Raw genomic sequence first — 15,435 nt, forward strand, 5'->3', positions numbered from 1 at the left:
TGACAAAAAAAAAAAGCTTCAAGTCACATGAAAAATTGATATTCGCCAAATTCCGCCAAAACAGCCATTGAAAAAGCGTGGTAAAGTGTTTTTATATTTTTGAATCGCCCCTAACTGTTACATAGTTACATTGATTTCAGTCACACACAATGGACAAATTAATTCATATATCTAAGTGTAAGCTGAATGTACTTTAACTTATATTTTAGGAACTAGAATATTCTTATCTGGTGGTAAACAGGTGGCATGCAGCCTTAAAGACTCTCGTGTTGCACAGAGACTTTAAACTCCATTAACCATCCCATCAATAGGCACACTGTGTAGACTCAACACTACTTAATAACATAGAGAAGTAATCTACATATTCTTCATCAGATTCATTGAAAGTTTAGACACATGTGCGACTTCTGGATATCTTCATTGTAGATGTTTCGCCATCCAGTGGCTTTATCAATACAGATTCTAGGACATAATTAGAAGACAGTAGAACTATATACAAAAGATGAGGTAATCTGTCCCTCAGCCTTGGAGTTAGTGTTCACAGCATCGTGGTGGAGGAGAATCTGGAGCAAAGGCAAGAAGACTGGCGGTTATATAGGTGTCAGTGGATAGGGACGTGTAGTAGACGAGGACATAGTCACTGGTAGGCGGGATTCCCCAGTGGAAGTAGGTCCTACCCAAGAGATGGGTTAGTTGTAGCAGCCGTGAAGAAGGTCTTTTAGATGTCCTCTGAACCAAGATTCCATGATGTTGCAGTGTCTGACAAGTTGTGCAAGAAAGGTATAAAATACCGACAATATGTCCGAGAATCTGTATTGATAAAGCCACTGGATGGCGAAACGTCTACAATAAAGATATCCAGATGTTGCACATGTGTCTTAACTTTCATATTGTCGGTATTTTATACCTTTCTTGCACAGATTCATTGAAGTAAGCCCATAGGTTTGCAACGTTTCGGCATTTTATTTAGGCTAAGTTTCGCTCGATGGGACTTTAATCAAGCGGCTCAGTTCAGGGAAATGTACTTTGTATATTATATCCGAAAGCTTCGTTGTCCTCTAGTATTCTGAGTCTTAGTATACATACACCGTTTATACTCTCATTACCTGAACAAGTGCGGCAAGAGGATCGAGCCTGCACTACTTGTGGCAACACTTGTGACACAACTCGTGACATCCCTTGTAACACCCTTCGTAACACCACTCGTGACAACACTCGTGACACCACTTTTCTCCTAGCTCCTTTAGCTCCCTCACTTTCATTTCACTTTTATCCATTGATGAAAATCTCCATCTACCACTTCTTCTTACAGTGGCTACAACTAAATAATAATTTCAAATGTCTATTGCTCTTCTAAACTAATACACATCCACATGTGTGTGTGTGTGTGTGTGTGTGTGTGTGTGTGTGAATCAGAATGTTACTAAAATACGACCTAGAAACACTCACAATTTTCTATTAAACAAACATACCATTCTTGAAAATGATAGTGTTAGCGAAAATAAAACAGATATTAGTTTAAGGTTAAATATTTTAACTTTTTTTTTCTATATTTTATGCGTTATTATATTATCTCTAAGGTTTATCTTGTGCACAAGCCATATTTACCTAATATCACAAAATTTGCAGTTGTTATTCTATGTAGGAATTACAACAGTAATATTTATGATACTAGTGTTCAGTTGTGTGTAGGATATAGGGAGCTGATTTTGCCTAATTTATTTTCTTGAGAGTTGACGACGTGACCGCTGGTGACGACGTGACCGCTGGTGACGACGTGACCGCTGGTGACGACGTGACAGCTGGTGACGACGTGACAGCTGGTGACGACGTGACAGCTGGTGACGACGTGACAGCTGGTGACGACGTGACAGCTGGTGACGACGTGACCGCTGGTGACGACGTGACCGCTGGTGACGACGTGACCGCTGGTGACGACGTGACAGCTGGTGACGACGTGACAGCTGGTGACGAGAAATAATCTGTATTTTAAAATTTCCCTACACTTTACCCTATTGGTTGACCCCACTAAGGGTGCGTGACCTACATACTGGAGCTACGTCTGCGGGGCGTTATTCATTGTTATATGACATAATTTAACTATACTTTTGTATGTGAGTGAATGGGGTTCCTGTGAGTATCGTATATCTACGCCAGTTTCTCGGAACAAAGACTGCCTCTTCTTTTTGTGTCTGTCATATCTCGTCACTGGCTCACTGTGGAAGTGCTTCTGACAGTTATCTGATTCTTCACATCTAAGAGTTCTCATGTGGTTTTTGTATATCTGTACACATCTCTGAGAGTGTACTGGTGTTCTTTTGGGTTTTATCTCTCAAGGACCTTCTGCAGGATCCGTATGTATGTCTAGTGGGTAGTTCAAAGGTATACCTGTCATGATACGTTAACGTTGTGGGCTATATGATGGTCGTTATTACTGTTCTATATTTGCTGTCGGTGGTGATGGTGTCGAAGACTGTTTCACACGTTGTATCTGTTTTGGATAGGATATTTAGGATGTTGTGGTTATTACAACTTGTGATCTTATATATTACATATATATGTTCTCGACAGTGAACACAGTGTATAAAGCATTCATTCAATTACTACAACATGTAAATACACACGATACATTTTTCTTCACTAATAAGCTTTATTTAACTCTTTATATATATATATATATATATATATATATATATATATATATATATATATATATATATATATATTACATCAGGGAAAACTTAAAGTTTTCCCTTCATTTTTAGAGAAATTTCAAGAAATACAAAACATAAGACTATCATTTTAGTCTGTTTATCTCACGTTCGTCCAAAAAAAAAAAAAAGAATAAGAACTGCATCCCAGTGAGAACAATTGGTGGAGATAAGACTAGACTGACAGCCCGTCAGTTTCTGTCAGCTGGGTTTAGGGACAGACTACTGTGTGTGTGTGTGTGTGTGTGTGTGTGTGTGTGTGTGTGTGTGTGTGTGTGTGTGTGTGTGTGTGTGTGTGTGTGTGTGTGACTAAAAATTAAGGTCTAAGTCTAACATTGACGTCTAAGTCTAATACTGATGTGTAAATCTAACATTGATATCTAAATCTAACATTGATGTCTAAGAGTAAGAATGATGTATAGCACCAACATTGATGTCTAAATCTAAGTTGATATCTAAGACTTGCACTGATGTCTCAGACGAACACTGATGTCTAAGACTAACACTGATGTCTAAGACTAACACTTATGTCTAAGACTAATATTGATGAGTGAGCCCAACGTTGATGTGTATCCAGCACCTGGGGAAGGGAGCTGGAAGCAGCAGCAGCAGCAGCAGCAGCAGCAGCAGCGTGTTGCTGTCTGCGTGAACATTAGCTAGCCCTCACGATATTGCATGTGTCTTTAGCACGGCTAGTATTGACTATCCTGCCATGCAACCACATCCCCCTCCACCCTGCAACCGCCCCCCATCCTCCCCACCCTACCACCATCGCTACCACCACCACCACCATTACCAGCGCTTGTTTATATTAGCGAACGTCGGAAAGACAACGTTCTCCTTCATGTTTTTCTTTAAATAATTATAATAATAATAATAATAATAATAATAATAATAATAATAATAATAATAATAATAATTATTATTATTATTATTATTATTATTATTATTATTATTATTAATTATCAGGTGGCTGCCCGATTTTTTCTTCCTCCAGCTCTTAATTTGTTTTTCTTTCCTAACTCGAGAACGCCTCATCCAATCGGTTTCAACTTTTCAATGCTACTTTATGGTAACAGGGACCAGATTCTTGGAACAACTGGCAGGTTCAGGCTCTCCATGACCAGAGTTGTGGACTCAATCTACAGCGTCCTCGATTGGCTGGGGATAACTTCCAAAATCCTCAGTGGTGGCGTTGAAGACGTCCAGAAAAGTCGCTTCTGACTTCGTCGTCGTCGTCGTCGGAGAAAACCTCAGAGGTGTGGGCGCAGATGTGACCATTGGAGGTGTTCGGTAGTGTGAAATTCTTACTCCCGTTGAATGACATTAATTACTCCCTTCAAATGGCATTAATTATATATTCTTACTCCCGTTAAATGGCATTAATTATATTCTTACTCCCGTTAATTGACATTATTTATATTTCTGTTACTGCTTCTGTCGACTGCGGTATTTAATGACTGGTACAACTTAGTTCCAGGGTGACTTTGATTTGTGTGTCGGGAAACTTTACTCATGTAGTAAAATACTTATAAAAACTTGGAATAGTAGGAATCAGCGCCGTAACTACTGAATGACTCATCGGATCGTCTTCAACTTTCTAGTACTGGTTTTGTTTCGTGAACAAGACTGACGTTGCCAGTGTCTACCATAAATCCCAGTTTGCCAGTTTTACTGAATAGTGATATTAGTTTTTATTCAATAAATAAAGCTTCTTATGACAGACTATATTATTAATACATTGTGTAAGAGTGACGACAATCCATAAAAAAAATGGAATTGCTGGGCCGACCGGCTTTCAACTTTCACCGTTGGTGAGCTTTATTAAAGCACAGCTCAGCGCTTACTTTGAGTTGTATCAATTTCAATTTAATAAATTTGGAAAATAAATTGATTCCCCGTGTAATATCTAGAGAATTCCTCGTCCGATCGGCTTCAAACCCTAAAACTGGCGTATCTTAATTTGAGCTGTATTGGGTGGAAATTTGCCTGTTTTAAAAACAATTTTACAAAATTCTATTTTCTTAAAAATCAGAATTTTGAATAGAATATAAATGAATTTGAAAGAAATATAAACGATAATAAAAATTTAAATAATATAAGAATCCACATTTTTATGGACGGCAGTAATAATTTACCACAAGTTATGTACACTGATGGATCTAAATGGCTTGTGGTAACATGCAGTTATATTTTTATAACCTGCATTAACTGTATCACTGTAGACAACAAGAACGTTTCGCCCCTCCGTGGAAGATGTTTTTATTTAGTATCACATACTTGCAAGTTCCTCCCAGGAAGCTCATTGCTAGTATTCCCTTCCTTAAATCACTTGTTAGAGCAACTGCTCAACAAGAAATTTCTCATGTGCAGCATCTGGGTATCTTTATTGTAGACGTTTCGCCAACCAGTGGCTTTATTGATAAAGCCACTGGTTGGCGAAACGTCTACAATAAAGATACCCAGATGTTGCACATGTGTCTTAATTTCATCTTGTCGGTATTATATACCATTCTTACACAAGAAATTTCTCACCTAGCTGGTAGTAATAAGCTACAACAAGTTATATACACTGATGGATCTAAACAGGAGTCTTCTGGCAGGGCTGCAGCTGCTCTTGTTGCCACCTCCCTAGTTAAGAACCATAATAAATTTGTTGAACTAGTCATATGAATTAACAACTGGGCGTCTACACTGCAAACTGAATTGTTTGCAATCCTAATAGTGCTAAAGCTAACTTATGATACTGAGCTTGACTCTATCATCATTACTGATTCTATGTCATCACTGGAGGCTCTTGACTCACATAATGGCTCTAATATGCTCATTGGAGAAGCTAAGTATAGATACTCAAAAATCCGAGAAAAAGGATTTAATGTACAATTGCTTACTCCTTCATGATAAAGTTGATATGTTAGCCAAGAAAAGTACCTTAAAAAATTATGTAAAATATAACTTTGGTATAACTGTGTCTAGCATTATGAGTAATATTAGGAGAGAAGTAAATAATGGAAATGTTTGTTGTAGGAATGCAGTTAGAAGCCTGAGTAGATCTATAACCCACTATGATAACTTGAACGTAGATAAGTATGTTTATGGAGCAACTTGCAATGTGAACACTGACTGATGTTGCAGTGGCCAGGCTTAGGCTTGGTTACAAGTACTGACCGATGTTGTAGTGGCCAGGCTTAGGCTTGGTTACAAGTACTGACCGATGTTGTAGTGGCCAGGCTTAGGCTTGGTTACAAGTACTGACCGATGTTGTAGTGGCCAGGCTTAGGCTTGGTTGCAAGTACTGACTGATGTTGTAGTAACCAGGCTTAGGCTTGGTTACAAGTACTGACTGATGTTGTAGTAACCAGGCTTAGGCTTGGTTACAAGTACTGACTGATGTTGTAGTAACCAGGCTTAGGCTTGGTTACAAGTACTGACTGATGTTGTAGTAACCAGGCTTAGGCTTGGTTACGAGTACTAACTGATGTTGTAGTAGCCATGTTTAGGCTTGGTTACAAGTACTGACTGATGTTGCAGTAACCAGGCTTAGGCTTGGTTACAAGTACTGACTGATGTTGTAGTAACCAGGCTTAGGCTTGGTTACAAGTACTGACTGATGTTGTAGTAACCAGGCTTAGGCTTGCTTACAAGTACTGACTGATGTTGTAGTAACCAGGCTTAGGCTTGCTTACAAGTACTGACTGATGTTGTAGTAACCAGACTTAGGCTTGGTTACAAGTACTGACTGATGTTGTAGTAACCAGGCTTAGGCTTGGTTACAAGTACTGACTGATGTTGTAGTAACCAGGCTTAGGCTTGGTTACAAGTACTGACTGATGTTGTAGTAACCAGGCTTAGGCTTGGTTACAAGTACTGACTGATGTTGTAGTAACCAGGCTTAGGCTTGGTTACGAGTACTAACTGATGTTGTAGTAGCCATGTTTAGGCTTGGTTACAAGTACTGACTGATGTTGCAGTAACCAGGCTTAGGCTTGGTTACAAGTACTGACTGATGTTGTAGTAACCAGGCTTAGGCTTGGTTACAAGTACTGACTGATGTTGTAGTAACCAGGCTTAGGCTTGGTTACAAGTACTGACTGATGTTGTAGTAACCAGGCTTAGGCTTGCTTACAAGTACTGACTGATGTTGTAGTAACCAGGCTTAGGCTTGCTTACAAGTACTGACTGATGTTGTAGTAACCAGGCTTAGGCTTGGTTACAAGTACTGACTGATGTTGTAGTAACCAGGCTTAGGTTTGGTTACAAGTACTGACTGATGTTGTAGTAACCAGGCTTAGGTTTGGTTACGAGTACTAACTGATGTTGTAGTAACCAGGCTTAGGTTTGGTTACAAGTACTGACTGATGTTGTAGTAACCAGGATTAGGCTTGGTTACGAGTACTAACTGATGTTGTAGTAACCAGGCTTAGGTTTGGTTACAAGTACTGACTGATGTTGTAGTAACCAGGCTTAGGTTTGGTTACGAGTACTAACTGATGTTGTAGTAACCAGGCTTAGGCTTGGTTACAAGTACTGACTGATGTTGTAGTAACCAGGCTTAGGTTTGGTTACAAGTACTGACTGATGTTGTAGTAACCAGGCTTAGGCTTGGTTACGAGTACTAACTGATGTTGTAGTAACCAGGCTTAGGCTTGGTTACAAGTACTGACTAATGTTGTAGTAACCAGGCTTAGGTTTGGTTACGAGTACTAACTGATGTTGTAGTAGCCATGTTTAGGCTTGGTTACAAATACTGACTGATGTTGTAGTAACCAGGCTTAGGCTTGGTTACAAGTACTGACTGATGTTGTAGTAGCCATGTTTAGGCTTGGTTACAAATACTTCCTGATGTTGTAGCAGCCAGGCTTAGGCTTGGTTACAAGTACTGACTGATGTTGTAGTAGCCATGTTTAGGCTTGGTTACAAATACTGCCTGATGTTGTAGCAGCCAGGCTTAGGCTTGGTTACAAGTACTGACTGATGTAGTAGCAGCCATGCTTAGTCTTGGCTACAAGTACTGACTGATACTGTAGTAACCAGGCTTAGTCATGGCTACAAGTACTGACTGATACTGTAGTAACCAGGCTTAGTCTTGGCTACAAGTACTGACTGATACTGTAGTAACCAGGCTTAGTCTTGGTTACGAGTACTAACTGATGTAGTAGCCATGTTTAGGCTTGGTTACAAATACTGACTGATGTTGTAGTAACCAGGCTTAGGCTTGGTTACAAATACTGACTGATGTTGTAGTAACCAGGCTTAGGCTTGGTTACAAGTACTGACTGATGTTGTAGTAACCAGGCTTAGGCTTGGTTACAAGTACTGACTGATATTGTAGCAGCCAGGCTTAGTCATGGCTACAAGTACTGACTGATACTGTAGTAACCAGGCTTAGTCTTGGCTTCAAGTACTGACTAATACTGTAGTAACCAGGCTTAGTCATGGCTACAAGTACTGACTAATACTGTAGTAACCAGGCTTAGTCATGGCTACAAGTACTGACTGATATTGTAGCAGCCAGGCTTAGGCTTGGTTACAAGTACTGACTGATGTAGTAGCAGCCAGGCTTAGGCTTGGTTACAAGTACTGACTGATGTAGTAGCAGCCAGGCTTAGGCTTGGTTACAAGTACTTCTGGCAATTTGGAAGACACACAGATGATGATCAAACTGTCTTGAACACTATGTGCTTAATTGTCGCTAACAGACTGACAATATAATAACATATATGATATGTCAAGATATCTTATAACGAAAATAAGATACCTGATATATCAAGCTAATTTCCTAAATTTGATTTTAACAGATAAGTGAACTGTAAATATAAATCCAGAGGTACTTTTGTTAACCTTTTTATGGGGCCTAGTTTCTAGGTCTTTTGTGAATCCATATGCTTTTGCACTACCGTCCACAGGATAGATTTCGGGTGCACAATAAACTAGCCACTTCGGTGACATTATCTAAAAATCTATTCTACGGATTTTTTTAAATATAACGATGATAGACTTTTCTATTTTTCTGAATGTTCTCATTCTTTCTCTAAAATTTTGGTTTATTACTCAGGAACGCATTATTCGATCGGCTTCAAATTTTGAACTCGTGTGTAAGGAATCATAAGGAAGATTGATGGGAGTATTTATAAGTGTGGTTCTCAGTGTAGAATGTTACACAGGTGAGTCAGTTGTTTGTGTGTGAGAGACGGTGATAATCTCCTGTGATCACCTTCACGACTACAACAGTCGTTATTCCCACTTACCAGAACCTTCATCTGTTTAATGGACACTTCATCATATTTTCTCAATTTTAATCTTCAAATGGTTGAATATTTTTTGTTACATTATGTAAGTGTTTCCCATTCTGCATGCGCTATTTGACCCCTGTGGGTTTAGAGCTTTCCCCTAATTAAAATAAAATCAATGTGAACGTCATCAATCATTGATGGTTGATGCAGCGTATGAAATGGACGGAACATTTCACGGGTTTAGGCTGCGTAGGCACACAAAATTTTCTTGTATCCTGAGCAATAACTGGAGAATGTATCTTCTGGTCGGCTTTAAACTTTTAGTATCGATGTGTTTTCCTCTGGGGACGCAATTTCTTGATGTCAGTTTGTGTGAGTCATCACGTCTTAAGTTTATTAATCAAACTGATTTCTGCGTAACAACCGGAGATTCTTTCTTCTGACCAGAAATAAGTCAAAGTGTTGAGCTTTTATTTGCATATTCTGGAATATTTAAACTTACTTTTCTTATGTATGTGGAGAATATCTGTGTGACTTTAAGACCAGTGTTAGAAAAATATGTTACGTATAATAGGCTTAGATAAAACTTACTCATTCACTTGTTTAGAGCTGGTCAGTCTTACCTGCTTAGAGCTGGTCAATCTTACTTGCTTAGAGCTGGTCAATCTTACTTGCTTAGAGCTGGTCAATCTTACTTGCTTAGAGCTGGTCAGTTTTACTTGCTTAGAGCTGGTCAATCTTACTTGCTTAGAGCTGGTCAGTTTTACTTGCTTAGAGCTGGTCAGTCTTACTTGCTTAGAGCTCGTCAGTCTTACTTGCTTAGAGCTGGTCAATCTTACTTGCTTAGAGCCGGTCAATCTTACTTGCTTAGAGCTGGTCAGTCTTACTTGCTTAGAGCTGGTCAATCTTACTTGCTTAGAGCTGGTCAGTCTTACTTGCTTAGAGCTGGTCAGTCTTACTTGCTTAGAGCTGGTCAATCTTACTTTCTTAGAGCTGGTCAGTCTTACTTGCTTAGAGCTGGTCAATCTTACTTGCTTAGAGCTGGTCAGTCTTACTTTCTTAGAGCTGGTCAATCTTACTTGCTTAGAGCTGGTCAGTCTTACTTGCTTAGAGCTGATCACTCTTACTTGCTTAGAGCTGGTCAGTCTTACTTGCATAGAGCTGGTCAATCTTACTTGCTTAGAGCTGGTCAATCTTACTTGCTTAGAGCTGGTCAATCTTACTTGCTTAGAGCTGGTCAGTCTTACTTGCTTAGAGCTGGTCAGTCTTATTTGTTTAGAGCTGGTCAGTCTTACTTGCTTAGAGCTGGTCAATCTTACTTGCTTAGAGCTGGTCAGTCTTACTTGCGTAGAGCTGGTCAATCTTACTTGCTTAGAGCTGGTCAGTCTTACTTGCTTAGAGCTGGTCAGTCTTACTTGCTTAGAGCTGGTTAATCTTACTTGCTTAGAGCTGGTCAATCTTACTTGCTTAGCGCTGGTCAATCTTACTTGCTTAGAGCTGGTCAATCTTACTTGCTTAGAGCTGGCCAATCTTACTTGCTTAGAGCTGGTCAGTCTTACTTGCTTAGAGCTGGCCAATCTTACTTGCTTAGAGCTGGTCAATCTTACTTGCTTAGAGCTGGTCAGTCTTACTTGCTTAGAGCTGGTCAGTCTTACTTGCTTAGAGCTGGTCAGTCTTACTTGCTTAGAGCTGGTCAGTCTTACTTGCTTAGAGCTGGCCAGTCTTAGTTGCTTAGAGCTGGTCAATCTTACTTGCTTAGAGCTGGTCAATCTTACTTGCTTAGAGATGGTCAATCTTACTTGCTTAGAGCTGGTCAGTCTTACTTGCTTAGAGCTGGTCAGTCTTACTTGCTTAGAGCTGGTCAGTCTTATTTGCTTAGAGCTGGTCAGTCTTACTTGCTTAGAGCTGGTCAATCTTACTTGTTTAGAGCTGGTCAATCTTACTTGCTTAGACCTGGTCAATCTTACTTGCTTAGAGCTGGTCAATCTTACTTGCTTAGAGCTGGTCAGTCTTACTTGCTTAGAGCTGGTCAATCTTACTTGCTTAGAGCTGGTCAGTCTTACTTGCTTAGAGCTGGTTAATCTTACTTGCTTAGAGCTGGTCAGTCTTACTTGTTTAGAGCTGGTCAGTCTTACTTGCTTAGAGCTGGTCAATCTTACTTGCTTAGAGCTGGTCAATCTTACTTGCTTAGAGCTGGTCAATCTTACTTGCTTAGAGCTGGTCAATCTTACTTGCTTAGAGCCGGTCAGTCTTACTTGCTTAGAGCTGGTCAATCTTACTTGCTTAGAGCTGGTCAGTCTTACTTGTTTAGAGCTGGTCAATCTTACTTGCTTAGAGCTGGTCAATCTTACTTGCTTAGAGCTGGTCAATCTTACTTGCTTAGAGCTAGTCAGTCTTATTTGTTTAGAGCTGGTCAGTCTTACTTGCTTAGAGCTGGTCAGTCTTACTTGCTTAGAGCTGGTCAATCTTACTTGCTTAGAGCTGGTCAATCTTACTTGCTTAGAGCTGGTCAGTCTTACTTGCTTAGAGCTGGTCAGTCTTACTTGTTTAGAGCTGGTCAGTCTTACTTGCTTAGAGCTGGTCAGTCTTACTTGTTTAGAGCTGGTCAGTCTTACTTGTTTAGAGCTGGTCAGTCTTACTTGTTTAGAGCTGGTCAGTCTTACTTGCTTAGAGCTGGTCATTCTTACTTGTTTAGAGCTGGTCAGTCTTACTTGTTTAGAGCTGTTCAGTCTTACTTGCTTAGAGCTGGTCACTTTTACTTGGTGAAAAGTTTGAATTGATTTTGACTTTATTTCCCAATCTGATTTTTTTGGGGGAAGAAGGAATTGAGAAAATTGAAACACTTCTGTTTATCCGAAAAATTCTTAGTGTGGCATTCAATGACTTTCAACGTTGATAATGCAACTTCTAATCTGCTTTAAACTTAATGTGCTTGTGCATTTTAGGACATAGGTCTCCTAGGGATAACGAGAGAATGCCTCGTCAGTTTGGCTTCAAACCTAGTGTTTCTTAGTGGAAAATTTGAATTACATTTGGGCTGTGAAAGGTCCTACTTTACCATTTTTACAGAATAAATTTGGATGTTAGTGTCCATATGATGACGTGATTGTCTCTCAATATTTTTCTCTCAGTGCTAATATTAAGCTGTTCTGCAAACGTATGCCGCACTCTGCACTATTCCAATCGCGTGCGCTGTGGTAGAGGGGACTAGGGTTATCCAATTCGGGGACACTTTTCTCGGATAGTGCATCTAGTTGATTTTATCAAACATCAGCGTTAAATTTGCATAGGTTGTGACCTGTGGTGACCAACAGGAGGCTCATGACCTGTGGTGGCCAACAGACTCTCATGACCTGCCATCGTGACCAATAACAGGTCATGCGAATATAAATTCCAAACAAGGGTCTAAGGACGGTGAATTAGGCGATTCAGTTGTCGGTGTTTTGAGGTGTTTGTTATTAAGGTTAAACACCTGAGTTTAGGCGACTCTCACGGACACAGACGGAAAGGCGGATGGTCGGACGGACGGACTGAGGGAGGAACCGGGGGCTTCAAGGATGGTCGGACGGACGTACGGACACACGCACGTTGAGTCGGTATCAGAGCCGTTGATACTAGCAGCCCACTAGCCCACAACAGTCAACACAGCCTTGCTGATCAAGCACGTACAGTGGATAGTGGTCCAATTTCCTCTTGAAAACATCTACACGTGTTTCAGCAACATTTCCTTTGGCTGGAAACGTTTCGCCATTAGCAGTTTCTTCATCTCAATTAGGGCTGGAGAAGCCATTAATGGCGAAACGTTTCCTCTAATAAACGTCCTGAACTGTACATAAATGTTTTTTCCACAACGTTTCTCGTATCTGCTGGAAGCAGACTGAAGAGTCCTGGACCGCGAGTGTTGACACAGCTTTCTCCATTGCTCTCTATCGCGCCCATGCTTTTCTTCCTGGGTGGATTCTACACTTTCACCCACGTCTCCCACTCTGGTGAACTGTTATGACGGTGTACGGGGTTTGGGGACAAGTATTTTCCCCATGTACAAGTGATCAGACCGTCTCTTCTTTCTCCGATCTAGAGAACGCATTCCACAGTCGGCAGGATAGATGTTGTATTCTATAGGGGAAGTAGACGTCTGTAGGTTCTGCAGCTTTGACGTCTCTCCTGACGTCAAAGAGAACCATAACTGACCTGACTTCCTTCGTTGTGAAATTTCTTGTTTACTACGTGTTATTTATACCACATTTTGTTCTCTAAACTACATTGTGATCAGTCGTGACTCGCGATTACCGGCGGGGAATCGAGCCTTCACCACTCACTGCACCAACCACATGGGTTTACCGATTTGCGTGAAGTGTAATAATAAGAAGCAATAACATTGTTGTTAAGCTGAGACGTAGAACAATAAATGTTTCTCAGCACAACGACGTAAATAACGTACGTTCCTTAGCACAGCAGCGTAAATAACGTACGTTCATCAGCACAATAACGTACATTCCTCAGCACAAGAGCGCATACGTACGTCCCACATGAACGGCGCCTTGATGAAGGTGGAAGGCTCTTGATCCAAGGAATTTGTAGCTGCCCTCCATGTCCTTGGAACAAATCTGATTACCTCCTATTCCTCAGGCACTGTGTGACTCCCTAAGATTTTAGCGCTCTTCACTTTAATGTACCACCACCACCACCACCACCACCACTACTACTACTACTACTACTACTACTACTACTACTACTACTACTACTACTACTACTACTACTACTACTACTACTACTACTACTACTATTACTACTACTATTAGAACTACCACAATCACTATAACTACTATTCATAATAATAATAATAATAATAATAATAATAATAATAATAATAATAATAATAATAATAATAATAATAATAATAAATGGGAACAAGAAAAAATATGAACTCTGACAAAATTATGAGTGAGACAAGTTTTCTAAATGAAGAAGAATGAGAGAAGATATTGTCTTCACTAAGTGGAACTGTCTTCAGGAGGGAACTGGATAAACTGCTTCAGTCACTCGACTGGTTGAATTTATGTGGGATGTTAAAAAGTTCTGGATGTAGTCTCCGGAGCTACAGTTACACCCGACGTGAATAAGGGGATATACACAATCCCCCACCCACCCCCACCCCCCACATTCCCCTCACATGGGAGAATGAAACCTATGACTACGTTTCGGTCCGACTTGAACCAGGCTGGAGACAACAACTGGCTAGAAACCTCTTGTTCCAGTTTTTGCAGTCCATCATTTTTCTCGTGGTTTCGAGTCACACTTGTTAATTATGGACGAAAGATCTGACAAAACTGTTACACTTCGCGATATTTTCTTCCTCTGTTCTGTTGAGTAGTATGAGGAAGCATAAGTTCCTTGGATCAAGAACCCTCTACCAACATCTAGTCACCTCCACTGAAGGCATCACTACGCAAATAAAAATAAACCGGCTGACTCGACAGAAATAAACGAGAATAAACATGAAAACAATCGCGTATGGGTAGAATACAGCTGAGCATTGTTGATTGTTTGCGTCACCTGTGTTACACCATTGTTCAGAAGCTGGTCCCTAGTGACAGGGCTTCCCCGGGGGAGGCTTCCGACGCCACGACCTGTCACTGGTGTCACTTTCATTAGCGTGTTAGCACAGTATTAGCATATTAGAGAGGGAGGGTCAGATGAGCAGCGATATGCGCCACACAAGACGTATGAGGCTCTCATACCTGTGAGGCTACCGCAGCCTGGGTGCTGCTAGATACTGTGAGGTCGCTTCTTGCTGTTGTGTGCTGTGTTTTGGCGGTGGCGGCGGTGGCGGTAGCAGTTGCGGCAGCGGTGGCAGCAGTGGTGGCGGCAGCGGTGACGGCAGCGGTGGGGGCAGCGATGGCGGCAACGGTGGCGGTAGCGGTGGCGGCAGCGGTGGCGGCAGCGGTGGCGACAGCGATGGCGGCAGCGGTGGCGGTGTTCATTAGTACTGTCCATCATAGGGTACAGAACTTGTCACTCCGGAAGCCTCTAATTTTTTGTTTACTGTTAGTCTCTGGCTTCCTAACAAAGAGAACCCAGACAGTAACAGTGAACAAACTGATATCAGAGGTTACTACAGTGAAGAGTTGTGTTCCTCAAGGCACAGTACTAGCCCCAAGTCTGTCCTCCTCCTCATGGAGGAAATATAAAATATCGACGCAGTATAAAGAGACAAACAGATCTGCTTGTGGAGTGTTTAGACCCACTGTGTGGGCGAAACGTTTTTAATAAAGCATCGCATTACACCGCATTTGTCTCTGTTTCCTTTTCATTTTCATATCCGACATAGATATGAGCATATTTCATAGCTAAGTATCGACGGTACTCGAATCTGCACGAGAGTGACATTTATCGACGACGCAGCAAATCTCACACCTGATATAAACCAAGACAATCACGGCAATTTTCAGTTGCTAGTGACTAAGAAGTGATAAAATATCAGGTGTCAC

The 15,435-nt window shown here is 40.9% G+C and overlaps 1 protein-coding gene across 1 annotated transcript in view; it reads right to left on the reverse strand.

Annotated features, from left to right (window-relative positions):
- LOC128692157 (homeotic protein empty spiracles) overlaps positions 1–15,435 on the reverse strand; it is a 203,190-nt gene that overhangs the window by 52,500 nt on the left and 135,255 nt on the right. The window lies entirely within an intron of this gene.

The sequence above is a fragment of the Cherax quadricarinatus genome, chromosome 15 (genome assembly GCF_038502225.1).
Source record: "Cherax quadricarinatus isolate ZL_2023a chromosome 15, ASM3850222v1, whole genome shotgun sequence".
NCBI lineage: Eukaryota > Metazoa > Arthropoda > Malacostraca > Decapoda > Parastacidae > Cherax > Cherax quadricarinatus.